Source organism: Amphiura filiformis, chromosome 19, assembly GCF_039555335.1.
Source record: "Amphiura filiformis chromosome 19, Afil_fr2py, whole genome shotgun sequence".
Taxonomy (NCBI): Eukaryota; Metazoa; Echinodermata; class Ophiuroidea; order Amphilepidida; family Amphiuridae; genus Amphiura; species Amphiura filiformis.
This window is the reverse complement of record NC_092646.1, coordinates 46,032,764-46,056,010: the sequence shown is the minus strand read 5'-3', so window position 1 is coordinate 46,056,010 and position 23,247 is coordinate 46,032,764. Positions and strand designations below refer to the sequence as shown.

Here is a 23,247-nt window from a genome sequence, read left to right as displayed (position 1 = left end):
TAAACTAATACAAAAAAATCATACCCTCCTTTCATATCAAACAATATAAAAACCTAAATAATGAAGAAGGAGGCGGCCTATATGCTTCACCCTGGCAGGGCGTAAGACAATGCGAAACACAAATTAATATATGCGAGGATCGGAAATAAACGATGCAAGCCCGAGAATTATAATTTAAATGACGTGATTGAGGCTCAAGCAAACTGGCATATGAAAATATTGAGAGAGAAAAAATCAGGACTCAGCGGGGATTGAACCCCGGTCGCTGGATTACCGGTCCAGAGCTTTACCACTGTACAACCTGAGTTCACAGTAGGTACTCGGGCAATCTCAACTTAAGTCCCAATGATGCCTCTCTCATTGTGTCTCAGCGGCCAATTATATATAAATAATGAAGAAGGAGGCGGCCTATATGCTTCACCCTGGCAGGGCGTAAGACAATGCGAAACACAAATTACGTCATTTAATATAACAAGAGCACCAATGGCGCTGTGGCTCTGTGCTTTATGGTGACAGTGAAAGTCGAATGTGCAACAGGTGAAATCATTTGAGTATATGTGACGTATTACATTCAATGGGTACACCTGGTCGGTTGGTAGCTATCTCATTTGCAGAGCATACAATGATACATCAATCAATTTTGGGAATTACTATTTAGCCACATGGATCGAAACGGGTGGAATTGGATGGAAAAGGGTCCAAATGGGTCTAAATAATCAAAATGTATCAAAATAGGCCTATGTCAAGAATAGTGTTAGTCTGAATAAGGATTTGGCTCTAATTGGTGACTACCCACCAAGTTTCAGACTAAATACAACAGTCAGAGATGTCACAAGCTGACCCAAAAAAATCCTGAACTTGCTAAGCATAGCGAGCGGAACTCTTGCCCAGCACGGCCGGGGGGTCCCCTTAAGGGTCCCCGGTGGAGTCCAGATGGTTTTTGCACATTAAGCACCACAGGAAAGGCCATGCGGTTCTCGAACCACGAGTCTCGCCTGCTTTTGTGACCGCCTGCTTTTGCGATAACTTTTGGTAGAGAGGTAAATGAATTTGGCGGTTATCGGCTGGGCACGATTATCTGGCTGATGGTAACTGTACCCACCAAGTTTCATGCCCATGCAACAGTTTTTACTAATATGACCTCAGATGACCCCTGCAGGTGGCCCTGAAATGACCTTCTAAAAATTTGGCTCTAAATGTTGACTGTACCCCCGTGCTAAGTTTCATGCCCATATGACAGTTTGACCTCAGATGACCCCTGATGGCCTCAAAAATGACCTTCCAAAAATTTGGCTTTAAATGTTGACTGTACCCACCAAGTTTCATGCCCATACGACAGTTTTACTAATTTGACCTCAGATGACCCCTAGACTCCGAAATGACCTTCCAAATGTTTGGTTTTAAATGTTGACTGTACCCACTAAGTTTCATGCATATACGACAGTTTTACTAATTTGACCTCAGATGACCCCTGGTGACCCGAAATGACCTTCCAAAAATTTGGCTTTAAATGTTGACTATACCCACCAAGTTTCATGCCCATCCGACAGTTTTTACTAATTTGACCTCAGATGACCCCTGGTAACCTCAAAATGACCTTCCAAAAATTTGGCTTTAAATGTTGACTGTACCCACCAAGTTAAATGCCCATCCGACAGTTTTTACTAATTTGACCTCAGATGACCGCGAAATGACCTTCCAAAAATTTGGCTTGAAATGTTGACTGTACCCACCAAGTTTCATGCCCATACGACAGTTTTTACTAATTTGACCTCAGATGACCCCTGGTGACCCCAAAATGACCTTCCAAAAATGTGGCTTTAAATGGCGGGTTCAGGGGCCCACCTTACAAATTTGCAATCAAATTTGGCAATACCAAAACACTATTTCATCAAAGTAATAAATCAAAACAGAAAGATGCTTCCTTTACGAGTTATCACTCATTGAAAGTGTTACTTTGGAAAGCGACTACCTTAAAGTCGTCATATTTCCTTAATTACATGACCGATCAAGCTGTTATTTGGATATGTGATGCACAGTTAAAAATTAATTATTAAAAGATTTGGTGACCTCAGTTGACCTTTGACCTTTTATGTGACCTTTGACCTCACGAAATTGGATAAAGTATGTTGCGCTGAAAATCTAATCAGGTCGAGAACCTCTGGCCATGCAACTCCCCACCAAGTTACATCACTGTACCCCATACGGACCTCCAGATAATCTGTTCACAAGGTATTTTGCTTATTACGCATATATTATGCAAATTAGGTACTTAATTACCATATTTTACGCTCAAAATCTAATCAGGTCGAGAACCTCTGGCCCCGCTACTCCTCACCAAGTTACGTCACTGTACCCCATACGGATCTCCAGATAGATAAGGTGTTCACAAGGGTTTTTTGCTTGATATGCATCAAATACGTATTTAAATTTATGCAAATTAGGTACTTAATTAGCATATTTTGCGCTGAAAATCTAATCAGGTCGAGAACATCTGGCCACGCTCCTCCCCACCAAGTTACGTCACTGTACCCCATACGGATCTCTAGATAAGCTGTTCACAAGGGTTTTTTGCTTGATACGCATCAAATACGCATAAATTATGCAAATTAGGTACTTAATTAGCATATTTTGCGCTGATAATCTAATCAGGTCGAGAACATCTGGCCACGCTACTCCCCACCAAGTTACGTCACTGTACCCCATACGGATCTCCAAATAATCTGTTCACAAGGTATTTTGCTTATTACGCATAAATTATGCAAATTAGGTACTTAATTACCATATTTTGCGCTGACTGAACCTACCAAGTTTCATGCCCATATGACAGTTTTTACTAATTTGACCTCAGATGACCCCGAAATGACCTTCCAAAAAAAATGTCGACTGTATCCACCAAGTTTCACGCCCATCCAGTAGTTTTTACTAATTTGACCTCAGATGACCTCTGGTGACCCGAAATGACCTTCCGAAAATTTGGCTATAAATGTTGACTGTACCTACCAAATTTCATGCCCATAGGCCTACTAGTTGTTATTAGTTTCGAAAGCAGCCATCGGTTCAAATAATTGATCTTTGTAACTTTTTTCTGATCAGGGAATACTAAAAAAAAAAGTGATTTCCCCACCCCCTGCTGTCATTGATTGCTTGCCATTCCTTTTGATTTCTCTTAAAATTTAGCTCATGATTAATATTGCACAGCCTATAGTAAAAGATGAAACTTTGCAACTTGCAATCAATGATTTCTGAAACCACCAATTTCAGTCACATTTGAATTCAATTATTATTATTATTATTATGTACATTATTATGTTCATTATCCAACATTATTTTGACCTTTTCTATTACTGCCACCCCCCCCCTAATGACCTTGTGAATTATTCATTCATAACTGTGACGACCTTGAGACCATCCAATCAGAACAGATCATAATCGATCAATACGCCATAGGTCATGACCTCCTGATTGTAAACATAAAACAAGCAAGCTGCAGTCATGGTGAGATCGGGGACCATCGACGTAACATCGATCAAATAAACCTTGGTCTTGAATTTCTTAAGAAGTCCTGGCCTAAAAACCATGTTGTTTTTCAAGAGAAAACATATCAATCTTTGATATTCTGAAGTATAAAATTGTTGTGCAAAGTGGAACATCATTTATTTAGACTGTTTTTGCTATGGCAAAATACGGAAATTGTTCAATATTGCGAAGTGGGGTAAAGTAAAATCTCATTGAAAATATAATTTTCCCTCAGAATCATGTCCACATTATGATTAAATTGACTTTTTAAAACTATATTCCAACAAAAATACAATGAGTGTGATGAAATACGAAAATTTTTCATGACTTTCGGTCCGTGTTTTGCACAAAAATTGAGGTTACAAAAATATGTGCACTTGCGCAAGGAAAAATAGTCCACTAGGAAATTCATTTACCCGATTCATTAGTTCAGATTTATTCAAGATTCAGACATGTTCTTGACCATTTTTTGACATTCCTCAACCATTTCTTTATTTAAATTGTAAAGAAATAGTTAAGAAAAGTTATATGAAATAGTAGTAACTTCTGAATCTGAACTGAATCTTAAGAAATTACCCTCCGTTGGTTTCCGTCACTTTTACGCAACTTAAATTATACAGACCAAAATAATCTCTAGCACACACGGGGTACCACAAAACAACTCGTTCATCGTGGCTTTTTTACCAAAAAATCATATTTTATCGACAGTATTTGAAATCTACCTGGAGTGCAATCGATTAAATAATAAATAAGCAAAATTTAGAAACAAATTTCAAGACCAAATATCAAACAGACAAACATCCTTAGCATAAAAACCAACGCCCGAATTGGCTCTCTAATTGTTGCGATCAGTTAGGCCCTTTTAGCTTCGCTCAGAGCCAAAAACCGATTGAATCATACTAATTGGTTCAAGTGTAAACACTGCAGGTATCTCAGTGGCAAATCATGGTCACCTAATTTTTCTTAACCATTGATTTTGTCACAATACATAATATTGAACTGTTCCCACAAGAGGTTTCTCTACACCACTGTTTTTTCTTGAAAATCACCCAATTGGGCCACCCGGTTGGACCAGCTACCATATGTGACCCCTCGGCACAACTGAGCCCGGATGTCGCCAGTGCCACTATTGAGATATGCTCCATTGAACTTAACAATAAACAATAGGAAACAAAGGATTTATTGATTGTTTTATTGATTTTCACTACTTAAATGTCAAGTACTATAGACATGATATACATCATTTTAAAGCTAATTTCAAGCAGAATATTTTGGTTGAATATCTCAAAAATGATGATTGGCGACTTCAGGGCTCAGTTGTGCGAGGGTCACATATAATCATGGGTTTGTAAACCCTACCTACAGAGGCATTATTGTGTATACAGAATGTTTATGCCACTTCGCAACTGCAATATCATGCATGTGATCGATGAAATTAGTGCCAGATTTAACAATCTCCGCAATGAAAATTAATTCTCATCAAGCAATGGATTTTTGGTCATCGCCGAGAGTTGAATTTTGTTCAATTTCACTGTATGCTTCTGATTGGCCGCTGGTTAAGCAAGGCTGGGTGCCCGGGTATTGCATGGAGTATATTTAACCAAACAATGCTACCTTAAAGAAAGTAGATACTGCCGGGGGCTGGTGGACCTGGGCCATTAATTTTCACACATTTCTAACTTTTTCGAAATAAAATTTTACACAATTAAAGTGTCAAAACCATCCTACAAAAAGCTTCAATTGGGCCTCATTTTGCAAAATTTTATGAAATCAACCATAGACACCCCTGTATATAAAATAAAAATGTTGGTATTTATACGGCGCCTTTCACATGTGAACATGTACCAAAGCGCTTTACATTTATTCCGCTGTCGTTAGAATATGTCAGCTGCCATACAATGCCCAAGGCATGTTCATACCTTTGGGCGGCGCTCAATGGACAGTATTCATAACAGCTCCCCATTTCACACCTGGGTGGAGAGGAGTAATTGAGATAAAGTGCCTTACTCAAGGGCACAACACGATGGCGTCGCCGGGGCTTGAACCCGCAACCTTCCGATTATGAGTCGTAGCCCGTTCCGCTCGGCCACCGTGCTCCCAATATACATAAAGAAGTTACCCTTTTCGCTTTTGGTTTGGACACTCGGCACTTTGTTAAAGCAATAATGTATACAAATAGCATTGAAAACCTGTCCACAAATGGCTTCAATTGGGCCATCATTTCACAAATTTTCATTTTTTAAACCAAAATTGTACACGATAATACTGCCAAAAATGTCCACCAAATAGCTTCAAATAGGTCTTCATTTTAAAAAGTTTCTCACTTCTACTAAGGGTTACTAGTATATCCCCCCCTCATCCCCCCTGCATTGCACAAGTGTGACATGATGGTTACTTTTTCACATTTTCGCAAATTTTTCTTAAATTGCACCCCCCCCCCGACTGCTATAGATAGGTCCGCCACTGATTCCACAACACAGTCCAATAGCAGATAAGCTTAACATAGTGCTCACAATTATGTCTCTTATTTGCAATATTACAGATTTTGTCTCTAGCATTAAATGTAGGCCTATCAAAATAAAGGTAGTGTTTTCTCATTGGATTTTTTTTCATTAACTGACTTGAAAACTGCAGATTTCAACAGGATTTCCCTATCTGTTCAAAATTTACTGAACCAAGCATAAACTAATTTCATAGTGAAGACCTTCATCAATCTTAGTCATTACTGATTACTCATGAATAACAACAAAATACTATCTCCAATGCAAGGACATTGGTATCTAATTGTCTGCCAGTCATACATAGGGACAAAGATAATTAAACTCATCATATAATAATTAATATATAGCTGATGATATCTGTACATCCACATCACCAAAACAAGCACGAAAATCCATCAAATTATATAATTTTAAAAGTTAATGGTCCACTAATACTTTAAGAAATAACAAATATTTAGCATCTAGTCTGCAGTAAACATGGTAAAGAACCCAACATATACCAGATGTTATTTATATACACATAGAATGTACAAAATGAGAAAATCAGTAAAAATTATAAATGTTTTCAATAATTATTTCAAAAAAATTGAAAATAAAGGTGAAAATCTAGATGTATGGTGGCTTCACGGACCTTATAAATCGTTATAAGTGGTTTGAAAGGTGTGCATCCAATTGATGACATCCCTCTCATATGGCAGGGACAGATTTAAGTGGTGGTCTAGTGGCCCAGCGCCAGTGGATTTGGTATTGGTACTTTGGTATTAGCCTATACAGTATACAACAATGCTGGCCCGATACGATGGGCCAGTAGATTTTTGAGATGATATGAGACATGACTATAAAAGTGGAGGATATATGTATTTTCTGTGCAGTCAGGGAACAGCACATGGAAGGATAAATCACAGCTTTTGACTCACCAAATTAATATTTTCCACCAGATTTCACAGATAGTTGACGCTATTATCGATCCAGTGTTAGCCAGTCTTGCCACATATCACACACAATACAATCAAAATTAATCAGAAATTTTCCCAGGATTTCTTCCATATAAGCCAGACACATGGATGCACATGATAGCGTGCATAGCACAATGTGTGGGAACAAACGGAGGTTTAAACAATGGCAACAAACTTTTGTAAGCAGTAAAATACAAATCATAATATTAGAAACTCACCAGTTTTTATCTTATCATCATCATATGTCATCAATTTATTTATCAAAAATGTCCCAAATCTTGATATATCCATTCATAACTTCCTTGCCAAACCAAGAACATTGTATCAATCTCAGCTGCAATATCCGTATATGTGTAAATATCTCACAAGGACGGCACATTTAATGCCACTTAACGAGACTGGCCTAATTAGACTAACCACGCTTGTGATGATGTTACCACTGGGCTGGCAGAGTGAATGAACTGACATTGTCATCGTCATGGTTGATAACATGCTATTTGGTGCTATGAAAAGAAGCAATTTACACTGGGTTTAATTTTCACATTTGTATTTAATTTTTACATTTCTACTACACCTTTACAGTGGTTTCTTTTTCAAAATTAACATTCTAATGATTTCACAGCATTTACTTTTTGTTAGATAGCATCAAAATTGAAAATACAGGAACTCAAAAGTGTTTATTTTTTTACATTGCTACAAAATGATCTTGTGTGGCTGGCCAGCTGGGAGCAAATGTTTGCCATCTACAATTAAAAAGAAACCCAACAATACAAGTTGAGTATCTTTTAAGCTTTTCTGCCTGTGCATTTGACTGTTGGGTAACCATAGACTGTAGACACAGTTTGGAAATTTTTATTTAGTCTTGGATGCTTTTCACTAAAATAGCGGCCTCATGATCATGCGCGTATTTTGGGGTGGGCTTTGGGGGCGTAACCCCGGGGTCAAAGTAGGAGGCGGCAAAAATGAAGGGCGGCGGAAGAAGAAGGCGGCAAAAACAAGGGCTGCAAAAAGCGAATAGGGGCGGAAAAGCGAATTAGCAAAGAAAGAAGAGGCGCCAAAAATTGAAAAAGCATAAAAATTTTGAAAAAAGGTGTCTTTTGGGACGCTAAGCGCCTAAAATCCTTTTTTTTTTTTTTTTTTTTTTTTTGCTCTTCACTTTTTCAACGACCGTGAAAAAAATTGGGTCAACCTTTTCGGTCTGTTAAGGAAGGGGCGGCAAAATTGTTTCTTCTTCAGCCCCCCGGGGTTGGGGCGGCAACGGTACGCCACTGATGATACACCTTCAATTGGCAAAATTTTGCACAAAAATAAAACACCGCAAAATAAAAGCCCTTGGTGGTCAGGTGTTATCAGTCTGATTCAGCAGAACTAGTAGCCTTCAGCGGCAAAAGCAGATTCAAATTTTCAAGCAAAAAGTCCCACCAATTATTAGCAAGGAATAATACTGGTGACCCATGCAATTGATTTCAATGTGGATCAATTTGGATTGGTCTGATTGCCAAAAAATCCAAATAATTTCTGCAGTAAGGTCCCACAATTTATTTATTTACTTGCTTATTTTATTATGGATTTAAGAGTACGCAAAGCAGCTGCAAAAACAGAAGCAAAATCTGATCTGAGCATTATCAAGATAGCCCGAGTACGGACTATACCAGTCTAAATTGATCCGCATTGGTGTGAATCGCCATCACAGTGTATTGATAGCTCCATGATGAGTCACTTGGTAGGATGAGTTATAGATGGGGATGCCTTGTAGTAATGGAAGGTTGAGTTACCATGGAAACCAGCCATGAGTAACTGGGTTATTTCACCGATATCTGTGGTTATATCTTGCACAATATCATAAAAGCTTTTTGTGTTAAACACCTGAGCTACATACTTGAACATGTTGGTGTGGTTGTCTTCTGATGACTTTGATGCCGACTTAAAAAAAGATGAAAGAATCCAGAATGGACAACAGTTCTTTTAATTCTTTGTCAAATGGCATTGTTAGCTTCCCGGGGTTAGCTTATGACATTTGTCACATTTTGATGAACAGACCAGTGCATTCATGAACACCTCCAAGTCTGCAAACATGTTGGCTAGCTAAGGCAGGTCGGATTTTTTTTTTTTTTTTTTTTTTTTTTTACAGATATTGCACTTTAAACTGACAATTTGAAGACTGGTAAATAAGTCAAAACACACAGCACTTCACTGGTTTAACTCTTGAGATGGTTCTGCATGTTATACTGTTCATTTTCTTTACATTTTCTTTCCTTAAATTTGTACTAACCACTGTTTTATACGATATCCCATCGATGCCAAAAAAAAATCAAAAAAAAAAAAAAAAAAAATTCACGGTCGGTCGGTCGGTCGGACGTGGACAAACAAACAATTTTTTGGGGGGGCCTAACTATCCAGCAAGTGCATATTATTAACAACAACAATGAAGAATATAGGCCTATATACATTTAGCTCAGAACCCAGGCAAGTTCTAGTCAATTTTTTAATCAAATTTCAAAACTTGGTATGCCACATACAACATGCCGTTCACATGACAAACTAAAAGCCCTGTTCTTTAATATGGCCAGGTTTTACTTAAAAATTCTATGACAGAAAACTGGCAGTAAGCCATGATTTGCAGAAACCTTTCAACTTCAAGCATCCAACAATAACTAACAAATACTTCATATTTTCATTTCCAATTCCAAATGTGAACATGTCAACACCTTCAAATAGCAAAATACAATGCACTGTTTTGAAAACTCATTGTACTGAAAAAATCTGAGAACATTCCTTTCTATAGGTCATGGCTTGTAATATTTGCTTCCCTGGGTCATTTTATGGTGACTTCATTCTTTAATATGAAAAAAATGCACTTTGTATAAAAGTTGTATTGTATTTTGTCAGAAGTATTTCTGAATCAACGTAAAATTGAACTCAACATTGTACATTACCAATACTGTAAAAAGTATTTGATTTTCTCTTCTATAACTCTCTTCACGCGGGTGTCGACTGCAGACAACAAGTTTTTAAAAAATCAAAAATTCAAAAATTTCAGAAATTTAAATTTTCATGACCATATTTGGAATCAGCATGAAAAATGCATTAAAATGAGTACAAACAAGCCTAGTATTGATTCAGTAGTTCTTAAGATAGTTTTTGATATTTTGAGAAAATATTTCAAAACTTGAACTTGTTCAATTGTAGCGCATGGCTAGTACGCAGAGCAATAAACTAAAATGGTAGATTTTGCAATGCTGAAGGTGGGGCTGGTGGAATGAATTAAATATTGAAGAGTCTATTATTTTGCCTGTTAAACACAAAATGCTTCTGCAGCAGAATTTGCACCAAACCTGCTATCAGCTTACATTTGCACATATTTTTTTTTTCAAATCAAACAAATCATAGAAAAAACTAACAAAATCAAATGGCTGATAGTTGAAATAAATACTTTGGAATTTATGAAATTTTTATGATAGACAGAAAATATTTAAATCTTTTTAAAAATTACCATGATTTACAGAGATGGCAAAAAATATACACCATGTTTACCAGGTTAACAAATTTGGTCCAAACTTTAATTTGACATCTTTCAAATGTTGACCTATTTTGCTGCCCTTATCAAATTAATTTCAACCTTAATCTTGTAATTATCAAAAGTTACATGTATATGAAAAATCTCCTTCATTGATCTCCAAAATTACTGGTCAAAAGGTCCTTCTTTTCAATCATATCAATGTTTCTTTTGACTATGTATGACCTGGTTATTAAAAAGTTTTCAAACAATTGTCTGAAATATTCAATATCTAATTAATAACATGCTATGGGGCTTATCCAGTTGAAATCCATACACCCTATGACCTTGATAATTTTGGATTATTTTGAAATATACATTTTGTTAATTGGACTTTTCTTTCTAATTTGACACCCTGTTCGTGAACATTGAGCAAGAATTGACCAAGATATGTGCCTCCAAACTCTCAAACCCCAAAATGAAAAGTTGCGATTTTAACGATTCAATTGTGCCTGTTACACCGTGTGCTTCATTGATTGGCCCGTGGTGCTTGTGTGCAATACAACGATGCGTTCCCATTGAAAATCTTTGAAAATGCAACTTTTGATTTTGGGGTTGAGGCTTTGGAGGCGTATATCTTGTCAATTCTTATTAGTTTTTCACGAACAGGGTGTCAAATGAGAAAGCAAAGTCCAATTAACAAAATGTATATTTCAGAATAATGCAAAATTATCAAGTTATTGAACAGCAAGGATGACTATAACTGACGAGTTTCTTTTTGTGCCTGGTGTAGTCTTCCACAGCGAGTGTGAATTTAGGTTACCTGAATAGGTGACTTCATTTGAAATCTACACCCCCTGTGTGGGAGATTCAAGATCATGCCTTCAATTGGGGTGTATGGATTTCAAGTGGAATAGCCCAATTAACTCAGTATTCATATCAAAATAGCAAATCTCAAATAGTAAAGGAAAGTGAACAAAAATAATTAACGATGTTTGATCACAACCTGTAGCAACCATTTTATGTATGCCTAAAATCAAATTAAAGAGAAAATAACTGCTAAAGCCCTCAGGATAAAAGACTTGAGATATTGGCGATAAAAACATTACATGCCTGGCGGTCAAGCTTAAATTGAGATATTGATAACATTGTGTTGCTTTCCCACTACCCTGCAATTAGTCGACAGACTTTGCATTTTTTGGCAGTGTTCTTGTCTATTGAATGGGTTGCAGAAACTTCCCAAAAGTCAATTGCAACACAATAGGTATTCATTTTTAAACACACTTTGAGGTTTTGGGGTTCGGTGTCTTTAGGTCACACTTTGGAATGTGCAATGCACTTTTCAGGGTATAAACATCATAGTAGCTTGACTTTTGGATTTCAAGCTTTAGTACAACTTCTCCATTGCTTATTCATATCCTATCCAGGGTTGCCAAAAGATTTCAGCCCGAATCGCGGGTCAAATAATCGAAAAGTCGCCCAATTTTTCTCTTTACCATTGGTTTCTATGGGGCAGGAAACTATCGGAAGTCGCGAGGAGCAAATGTTGAAAAGTCGCCCAAATTTTTTCTTAACCATTGGTTTCTATGGGACAGGAAATTGTCAAAAGTCATGCGGAAAAATCTTCAAAAGTCGCCCAATTGGGCTACCAAATCATGGGTTTGGCAACCCTGATCCTATCTAATAAGAAGGTTGTAAAGTACTAACTAACCCTAACTCTTACAAAGTGAAATCACCAGCATGCATGCATCCAATGTGACGTGATGATGCAATCACCCACTCACTGATGCACGCTTTCGCTGGTCTAGTTAATAGCAAAAACCTCATGAGTACCAGTCACTGCTGGAGTGCTTTGCACACGAGAGGTCCTGGGGTCAAACCCTGGAGAAAACTCCAACTTCTTTGTTCATCTCCTCTTCTTTTTCATTCCTTCTTTCCTCTCCGATAGCCAAAAACCACTTTGAACGTAAGGGTTAATAGTTCCTGTCATATTGAGATTGGCAGGGATGTCAAAAAGCGTTTTTGCATCTTGTCGCCTTTACATGCACTTTATGCACGCATATGTGATTCTGAGAATGGCACACAAGCCAAAATAACACAGTGACGTCACTAGAAGACCTGTATTTGTGACACGATCTGGTCCATGGGGCCAAAGGAGGCATTTTTGAAATTATTACATTATACATACAATAGGCTATCATTTACTGAAAACATCAAAGGTCTAGCATAATTGGTTCTAAAGTTATGGAGTTTTTTGATGCATATTTTCTTATGTATTTCATTGCTTTTTTTACTCCATATTATTACGTTTATCGCAGTTTCAAATTTGCCGCCTTTGGCCCCCATGGACCAAATCATGTCACATTTACCTTCTGTATATTTTGTACTCGCAAATTTCTTGTACACAATATTTTGCTTACCTCTCACTAAATTTCAACAAGTAAATGGTCCAATTAAGGGGTGGGGTATGAACGAACGTTTGGGCAGTATTTATTGTGGGACATTAGAGCACATCAGACATATCAAATCGCATTCTGAATACGAAGAATGTCCTTCTGATATCAAATAATTTTCATTTTTTGAAATTCACAATATAATACAAATTTTATGACAAAATATAAAAAGTTTATATTTTTCAAATTTTTGATATAACAGTCCTCGGAGTAACTTTTATAAATCTAATGATATATTCTTAAAGTGTATGTAGCTGGGAGGAAAAGCCGACGATCAATTGAAAATTTTGACCTTTCATATTGAAGATATGGATTTTTTTCCCCAAAAGACCTTTTTTTTGTTGGTGTTTTCAATTGATCGTCGGCTTTTCATCCCACCTACATACACTTTAAGTATAAATCATCAGATTTTTAAAGTTTACTTTGAGTACTGTTAAATATCAAAAATATCAATTTTTAATCATTTGCCATAAAATGTGTATATCATTGCGAATTTCAAAAAATCAAAATTATTTGATATCAGAAGGACATTCTTCGTATTCAGAATGCAATTCGATATGTCTGATGTGCTCTAATGTCCCACAATAAATACTGTCCAAACGATCATACCCCACCCCTTAAGCAGTTATATTACAATTATCATTGAGACAGGGAGCAGAACAGATGCAGGAGCCCCCTACTTGGATCCCTCCCCCTGCTTTCCCCAAGCCACATGAGATGACCAGTTGTACAAGTGTTAATGGAGGATTGGTATTTTGACCACCATTTCCCTCCCCCTGGCAGATTACCCCCCCCCCCCTACAAAAGTCAAGTTAAGCCACTGGAACAGACTCCAAATTATGCTTTAAAAAAGATTGAAAGTGACTCCCAAACTATGGAACCTTTCAACACATGAATCACTGTACTTTGGATTATAATTACTACTGTTCCCAAAATGTTGTATAAAGGCATTCTTGAAATGTGAACTTTGGTATCGCACTCATATGTCATTAATGTTATTTTTAGTTCATGTTGAGTTTCAAATATTTGAGATAGGATCTGTTTGTATAAATGTTAATCACTTGAAATTCAGATATAATTACATGCCAGGAGTCCTATAAGCTCCTATAAACTACTTCCATTGCAAATGTGAAGTGCCCATACATGTAACCCCACTAGCCTCATCAGGCGTTACAGGAATTTCGGGGTACTCAAGTTTGGTTTTGGTAGGGACGTGCCGCTGAGAATTTGAAAGTGGACCCATAAATATACCAATTTTTCAAGAAATTTGGACCCATTGATATACCAAAAGTCAAAATTTTTGGCAGAATTTAACCCAAATTGTCTTTGTTTTTACAAATTTTCCCAAAGTTTTGGGAAAATTTTGAAAATTTTGGCTAGATTAGGGAAAAATTGGGCTATTTTCCGAAAAAAATTAAAAAAAAAAAAAAAAAGGATCCATTCATATACCAAAATAGGCTTTGAAAAGGGGTCATTGATATACCAAGAGGTTGAAAATGCTACCCATATTTGCGGCACGTCTCCGTATGGTCATTTGTACTGGGTACCCCCCCCCCCCCCGGAGGAATTTGCTGTCCACTGTGGCCCAGTGTATAGGCTACACCATTTATACATGTACCATTCAGCAGCAATCAGGCAAGACCAAAACAAACTATCACAGCCAGCATCGGCTTCCTTCTCTCACAGGTAACCAAGACCCTGTTCACATTAGAAAATTTTCTTCTTTTGACGAACCTCGAACAAAGATTAAAAATCGTTTTGTCCTAATGTGTACGCACTTTTCTTCCTTCAACAAAGATTTAAATTGCTTCGTTCATCGAAGCTAAAAAGGTTGTTTCGACGAAGGAATACTTCCTTCGACGAAGCTAATTTTGTAATGTGTACGCTCGCTTCGTTCGACGAAGGAAAGTGATCATGTGACAAGTGACCTTCGCCGGCTTTAATAATAGCCGGGCGTTAATAGCTTCGTTCGAGCTTCGTTAATTTTCATTGAAAGTGTACAGCGCAATGTCTTCGTTCGGGCTTCGTTCAGCGTAATGTGTACGCATGCTTAATTAGTTAATCAAGATTAACTTATCTTCGTCAAATGAAGAAATGTTCTAATGTGAACAGGGTCCAAGACAAAATGAAGTTTGTTCCTTGCCCAGGAAAAGGCAAATTGTTATTGACTTGAATTAGAATTTAACAGCATAACACAAGAATATGCACCAACAAGCAGCTGACCAATGCCCCGGTGGGGTCACTCAACTTGCAATACTGACCGCACGATCGTTACCAAAATCAAGGAAAAAGGGGTCATTTTTAGGGCATGTCCGCGGACAAAATTGTCAGTGAAATTGGAAAAATAGGGGTGTTTTATTGCACAAATGTCTGCGTAAATTGAAAAAGGGGTTCTTATTATTTTCTCCTGATCCGTGGCCAGATAAAAAATCACAGGAATAAATTTGGTTTCCTACTTTGTACTCATCCGTGATCAATATTGTTCTCGGTTCTGATTTATATGCAAGGGTACTACTTGAATTCTGTGATGCCCTTGTTAATTACTGAAAAAAAACCATTCAAACATTGAAATAGGGTCAAAATTGCAAATGTGTCCTCGGAATCTAAAAAATAGGGGTGTTTGTACCATTTTGTCATTTTTTGGAGTAAAAAAGGGGGTAAAATTTCATGATTTGTCCTTGAAATGGACTGCAAAAGGGGGTAATTTGTACTTGTGGTAACGGTCCTATGCATCTCCCCTGCCAGGGAGTGACCCCACCGGGACTAATGCACACCAATCACTGATAGAGTTTGCCCCATTCTATATTAATTTATTTGTATCAATTTAGTATAGAAATAGTTGTGAAAATGAATTACAAATACAAATGAATTACATAGACCTATACAATTTGAAAACATCTGGCATACAAAACTATCAATCACATACACATGTATGCACCATAATTGGATTTACTGGGTTGGTACAATTTGTGACCCTACTTTTCATACCCGACTTTTCATACCCCACCTGACCCGACTTATTTTTAAAGTTTTGTTAGATATTCGCAGTTTATTCCGTTGGTAATCAAATATTAAGCAAATACCATACACATTTCCTTAATATTATTGATAAAGAACAGTGTTTTCAAGCATTTTCTCATCTCAAATTTCAAAGCCTCGTTCAGCCATATTTAGATACAAAATTGTGATTAGTATTGATGAGTTTTGAGCCCTGTGCAATTCTAATCGCCTGGACTAAGGGATTGTTCAGAAATACTTTGGGGTGGCAAAATGGAGGGGTCAAAAAAGTTTTAGTCTCTAAAAAGGGGAGTCACAAAAAAGTTTTAACAAGAAAATACCAAAAGAACAAGAAGATACAACATTTCTTTTTGGAAGCTCAAAGACTTTACATTTATCCAGTCTCTATAAGAAAAGAGTATATGTATATATTCCACTGATAATACCGGGTCAAAATGATGCAACCGACATTTTTTTCGTCTTTGCCCCGAAATTTATATTTTTCCACTGACCAAGAAAAATTACGCCCCTGATAAACAATCTTGAGTATGTGCCCTGATGTTTCTCTCAATTTGTTATTTTTTATTTAATTAGTGGTTCTAATAATGAAACATGAAAAAACATGAATGCATACAATGAATTTAAACTTCATACAAGTCACCCTATAAAACTTGCATGTTTCAGTGTAGGAAAGGCCTATAAATTAAAAAAATGAAGGAAGAGGGGGGGGGGTCAAAACTTTTTGACTCCAATTTCCAAGTGCCCAGCCCCCCCCCCCCAATGTTCTGAACACTCCCTAAACCTGGTTATAAAGTTTGCTCAAGCCAATCAATAAATGTTTGCTTAATCACAATGCGTTGACCAATTAAGCCTTGATATGCTAACTTGATTGAACTTGCTTGGAGCAACTGAGCGGTACACTGAAGTCAATACTCAATTAATCTCAAATGTTGGTAGCAGTGAAAGGGCTGAATAACATGCAATGACAATATTGACGTTTATAATGTCACCATCGTAGATCTTAATGTGACAGACAGATATACTTCCTCATGAAAAGGTAACTTATGAACGACTGGTTTGGAGATTATGGCTGCGCACGAGGAAGGGCGATGTTTATAAATAATAATTTCTAAATCATAATGTTTCACCAATTACACTGATTTAGCCTTTTCAATTCGGTAGACTTCATTTACACTTTATTTAGTATTCATTGAAATATCTAAAATGATTTATCATAACGATAAAAAGTTGGGTCAAGTGGGGTATGAAAAGTCGGGTATGAGAAGTAGGGTCACAAATTGTACCAACCCGGATTTACTCTTCAACTTCAGATTTTTTTAAAAATCAAACCTGCATGAAGATGCTTTGTGATTTAATAGGACTCAACTTTCAGCACACATAAACATTTGCTCAATGCTCACCTACCTACCACATGTATCCTCTTAGTCCTCAAATCTGACAAATAACTGTGATAGATATCCTTAAAAGTTGCCCAAGTTTCAGCTATACATTGGAATTATGAAATAAATCTCTCCTTTCCTTGCACTTAACACTAATGCTATAATCAAGAGTGCTGAATCATAATATCCACTGCTAAATACTGCCTATTGTTCAGAACTAATTAAACAGTTTTTGTCCAGTGTATTTTGACATCTCTTCAGCAAATTGGACTTTGCCCTGTTCATGCTATTTCTTTCCGCAAATTTACCCTGACTAAACTTCCGTTCACAAAAATACAAGCCCATATCTATCAATGAAGAGGCTGGTAATCATATAGCAAGCAACAGAATGTCAACATTTGATAATTATCACTTTTATCACTTATTGCCAATTAGGCCGTGTGTCAAAAGTCACAGATATGCAACTGGTCAAGCAAATACAAATTAATGAGTTCATTTGCTTATGTTCTTAAATGAACTTGATGCACATGCACCACACATAGCAGGGAGGGAAATTTGCCACTCACAGAAAACAAATGGGACAAAATTATTAATGTTTCTTATGATGTGCAGACTCCATTTGCTTCCAAAAACACTTCAGAAGAAAGTGTAAATGGACAACTTTACCAGTGGCGATGAATCCGCCACTGCAATACGATATTTGGCCATTTTAGCCTAAAAGTAGGAATTTAATGTAGACCCAGAGTAGACCCATTTAGACTAATTTTTCAAATCAGCTTCCAACATGAAAATTTTTGAGTAGTTGCCATACTTCGAAAAGTTTAAGCATCAGCTCTTAGGCCCTTCACAATTGATTCTTAGTTTCCTGTTTCATGGTTGAAAACAAGTGATGAGGTGACTTTTAATTATTAATTATTAATTATCTATTATTTTCTTTATTTTGAAACAAGTGGTCGCATCCTACAGCAACCTGTTTTGACTAGGATCATGCATTTAATTATTTTACAACTATGTTTGATTTTATACATAAGTAATGGTACAGTTATGTTCTTTGTTTATTCATCATTATAGTTGATATAAGCAAAGTCAGAAAGTAGCTAACAACTGGAAGTCATTTCAAGTTATTTTAAAAGAGAAAATCCAAAATAAAAATAAAATAATTAAATATTTTGCAATTCTCTATTTTGGACGCGCGCAGGAAACAGGAAACTAAGAATTAATTGTAAAGGGCCTTAAGATCAAATAATTGCATAATTATGCTTGTTAGACATGTTCCTCTTGTTGGAACAGTTGAGGCACAATATTTGCTACAGAAAATCTGAATTCAATTTGACCCAACTTCAAGATTATATGGCTATAATTGTATGTTTTGGGATAAAACAACCAAATTGATCAAGGGATCTGTTATTCCCTGATCTGACCTTCTCTCCCCGGGGAGGGGGGGGGGCACTCCAACTTTGGAGGTGACGCGTATGTAGGGCTGTTAAGACCCCCTTTTTCACCGTCGCTGTCACCCAAAGACCCCATAATTTTTTACAAACATATGCTCTGTCACCCGAAGACCCCATATTTTTTCATTTGATCTGTCACCCAAAGACCCTTACAAGTTCAAGTTGAACAGCAACTTTCATTTATCACTGATTTTGTTACTTATTTTGAAAAAACAAAGAAATTTGAAGCCATTTAGAACTAAAAATTCGATTTTCAAGGTTTCTGTGGCGCTGTTGCGGCTCTCACCCAAAGATTCCATCTGAAAAAAATGGTCATGTTCTCACCCAATGACCCCATATTTTTCACATTTTGCTCTCACCGAATGCCAAAAATCAAGCTCTCACCCAATGACCCCATATTTTTTACATTTGGCTCTCACCGAATTCCCCTTAGTGCGAAAGTGCCAGCCCTACACCTATATCCATTTCATATTGAAGTGCCCCCCCTGGGCTTCTCTCTTACCAGATACTACCATTGATAGGAAACAAAAAGTGGACAGAGTGAATGAACACAATATTGATCATGTTGATTCACTCTGTCCACCTTTGTCTCCTGATTCAAGGATAAAACAAATCATGATGTTTGCATTATTTATTTAATCTGATCTCATCATCTTCCTTTAAAGAACATTTAATGTGATTGCATAATTCAATGTCTAGCAATTACATGATAAAATAAGATAATGGATGTAGACCTATCACATATCAACTTTATCCATACCATGCAAGCAGTTGAAAATCAATTCATTAATGATACAAAAGCAATTAATGATTAGAACAAGGCCACTGATAGTTTTTGTTGAAAAATGTTTCACTACAAGTTTAATTTGACAACCTGTACAATAATGAAAAAAAAGGCATATTGTGAGCTAAATTCATCAAAGTTAAAATTTGCACAACCTGAGCTATAACCCAGGGGGGGCCGGCCAAGATTGGCTGAATTTTGACGTGGTCATTGGTTTTACACGTAAACACAAAAATGTCTCAAATTATTCCAAAACTGTACGTATGTTATTAAGCACTATTTTATCAGTCTAAATCCGTTGAGGTTCGCCAGTGAACCTCATTGTAAGTACTGTTTTTTGAATGTTTTGTATGAATAACTCACGCTATGTTTATGATATATACCTAAAATGTCCCCCCGTTGTGTACCACGGTTAACGTGGTGTAATGGTAAACATTGTCGCCTGCGGTGCATAGGGTCCCGAGATCGAGTCCCGCTCACTCCCGGCTCATTTTGAATCCAAAAATATTAATTTTTATGTGAAAATTTATAAATTCACTGAGAAATATATTTTGTGCATTTTTTTTCTGTAACGGGGGCCAATAGAGAAAAACACAACTCAGCACGGGGCGTCCAATGTCCAGGCAGTGTTGCCGTCATATTGTCTGTTTTGTTTACGATATTGGCTGTTGCCACAGTGAATAATGTAGTCCACCGTCGTCTGCTATAACCCGGGGGCTATAATTTGCTTGAGATTTATTTATTTATTTATTTATTTATTTATTTATTTAAACTTTCTTTACCCAGGTTCTGATCTTACTAGTTATGTAGTCCTATCTTGTCAATATCTTTAAATGAATTCAATATCTTCTACAAATCATGCTCCTAAGGATCCCTTCTGCAATCTGGCCAGATGCACCTTTTTTTTTTGTTGGTTTTTTTTTCAATGTTTATGTGCGCTGAATTTTCATTCTTATGCTCTTTCAACAACAACAAAATCAAAATTATTTGATATCAGAAGGACATTCCTTGTATTCAGAATGCAATTCAAGATGTCTGATGTACTCTCAGCTTCCACAAAAAATACTATGCAAACATTAATATCCGATTCCTTAATATTTTACAAAAAACAATCAGCAATTACTTCAGCAAACATACTGACATGTACTAGAAATATATTTTGAAAAAGACACAAGAACCATAAAACCTGCCTCTCACCTGTAATGGAGCCACATAAATGATATGATGTTCCATATTGCCGCACATATTCATTACCTACTTGGCTAATAAAACACATAATAGTTCCAGAACTTTAGTATTCATCATTTAGGATCCGTTTGTACATTATCATAGAAATCCAATACTCATGTTGCAATACAATCCAGAAATATGGAAATTGTAGGCCTACGTGCCATGGCTTGGTATATCCGACATATCCCCACACTGTTTTGGCACATTGAATGATCAAAACATGGCAGGTACACTCTATGTACAAAAGCACACCCCAAACTTGTAATTTGTGTGTGTTCAGTAACGTCACGTTTCGCTTTTAAGAATATGTAGCATAACCAAACAAGGGATTATAATAAATTTGTCAATAATTAATTTTTACTGAACAATTTTTTTTTTTCATATATTTGGACAAAAAAAAATTCCCTCTTCAAGATTCAATTTACGTCTTTTCTAAAGCACAAGATAAAAGTCTAAATGTGACACAAATTAAAGAGAATTTTGTTGCAACTAATTTTCTTTAAATTGAAAACAAATGTGATACTAACAAAATAAAATGATTGTAAATTTAGTTTGCACAAACAAATTGGATTCCTTGTCTACCTATATGGTTATTTAGCAACTACTGCAATTCCATCTCCAAATACTCAGTTCAATTATCTTAAATTTTGGCAATGTAAGCCTATTACAACGTTGCATAATTTGGGTACCAAACTCATACCCAAATTGTCAAGTCAACATTTAAGAGATACACTATGGTATGTGGATCAGTGAACTTGACTTCTCAAGTGAGATCATACATCCTCATTTTCAGTGTCAAGTTGTAAACAGGAAGGAACTGAGGCCTTAAAACAAATGTGGCGATTTTCTCATTACAAAGAGCACTTGTCCACACATTGACAGATAAGAGTAAAAGTGCACCTATTAATGGTTGAGGGAGTTGCTGTTTATTTGTGTCAATATAATACTGACAATAAAACCCCTCCAAAAACATGAGAAAAAAATTGTATGTCTCATAGCTTGTGAAGATTTCAAAAATAAAATCCAATGCGCAATGTATTTTCTTCCCTCGACTCAAAGTCAGTCCAAATGCCCAGAACATTCAAAATGTATATTCCCCGGGTATATTCTTAAGCACATAAAATATTTTTACTAATTTAAGGGCTCTGGTATGAACGTTTTTAATGATCTAATGATATGTACTTAAAGTGTATGTAGCTGGATAGGATGAAAAGCCGATGATCAATTGAAAATTTTGACCTTCTATGTTGATATATAAAAGTCCTAAAATGATCAGTTTCTACAAACTTAAAAGTTTGCATCTGTTTTTGAATCCTCAAATTATATTGAAAGTTTATTTCTTTGCTCCAAATATCCAAATCTCTAGAACACGTCCAAATACACCTCAGTGACGTGCTACTGAGAAGAATTTCAAAATTCTCAACTTTTTGTTTTTATTATTTACTCATTAGCATTGGTTGATATGACAGAAATAACACAGAGAACACAAATCAGGCGTCAACTTATGGAGTAAACAAAACATCATCTCACAAACTGCTTCGCCCAGATTGATACACGTACCAATGAATACCAAATTGGTCTGGCTCTTTATACAAAGATATGTGTACCTGCGTTGCATTTTTGGCCCTGTTTAACACATTTTAGAAGCAGGTCCATGCAAAAATTTACACCAAATTGCTTCAAACAGTAGTAGGCCCCCTAATCATGGTAATCTGGTAGTAATATTCAAAATTGATAAGCTACTAGCTTGCAATGAGAAATTATATTGTTATTTACAATGAGCTTTAATACTATTCAATTCCATTAAAAATTGTTATATAGTTAACACCGAAAAATTGCAGGTGATTATGAATAGCTGAAGAATAATTAGTGTCCACACAAATGAAATGCAGTTGAAAATGCAATCTGTGATATCAGTAGCATACTGGGTACTGCAAGCTGTTAAAGCAGTTGTAACATGAGCACGATGCTCTCGATGCCTTTCAAAATTTTTACATTATTGTAATATACTTTACTAAACTAACATACCCTGCAAAAATCAAGGTATTTTTGGTGATGTATTTGTGACAAAAATCTGAGATTTATAATAAAACCATGTGTCATGTCGTTTTATTCATATACGATCATCGATATATTAATTGAACGTATACAGGATGTTTATAAAACTGAATGTACATTTATAATTAATAATAATGTAACAATATGGCTTTTTAAACGAAAATAACTAAATTTTCAAAATTGCTTCCTTTGGCCTGAGTGAATTAGTCTGTGTCGATGTCACATATTGTGACACAATCTGAGTGGATCTGATGCATGGACTGACTATTTGAGCACTGAAGTAAATGGACACAAATCTTTTTCAAATTTCAGAAATATACCAGTTATTTTCCATAATTATGACTAAAAAACATTATTATGAGAGTAAACAGTATCAATTACTTGTTTTTGTGCCACATAAAG

General features: G+C 36.2%; 1 protein-coding gene across 7 annotated transcripts in view; it reads right to left on the bottom strand.

Annotated features, from left to right (window-relative positions):
- LOC140141372 (uncharacterized) overlaps positions 1–23,247 on the bottom strand; it is a 278,662-nt gene that overhangs the window by 122,597 nt on the left and 132,818 nt on the right. The window lies entirely within an intron of this gene.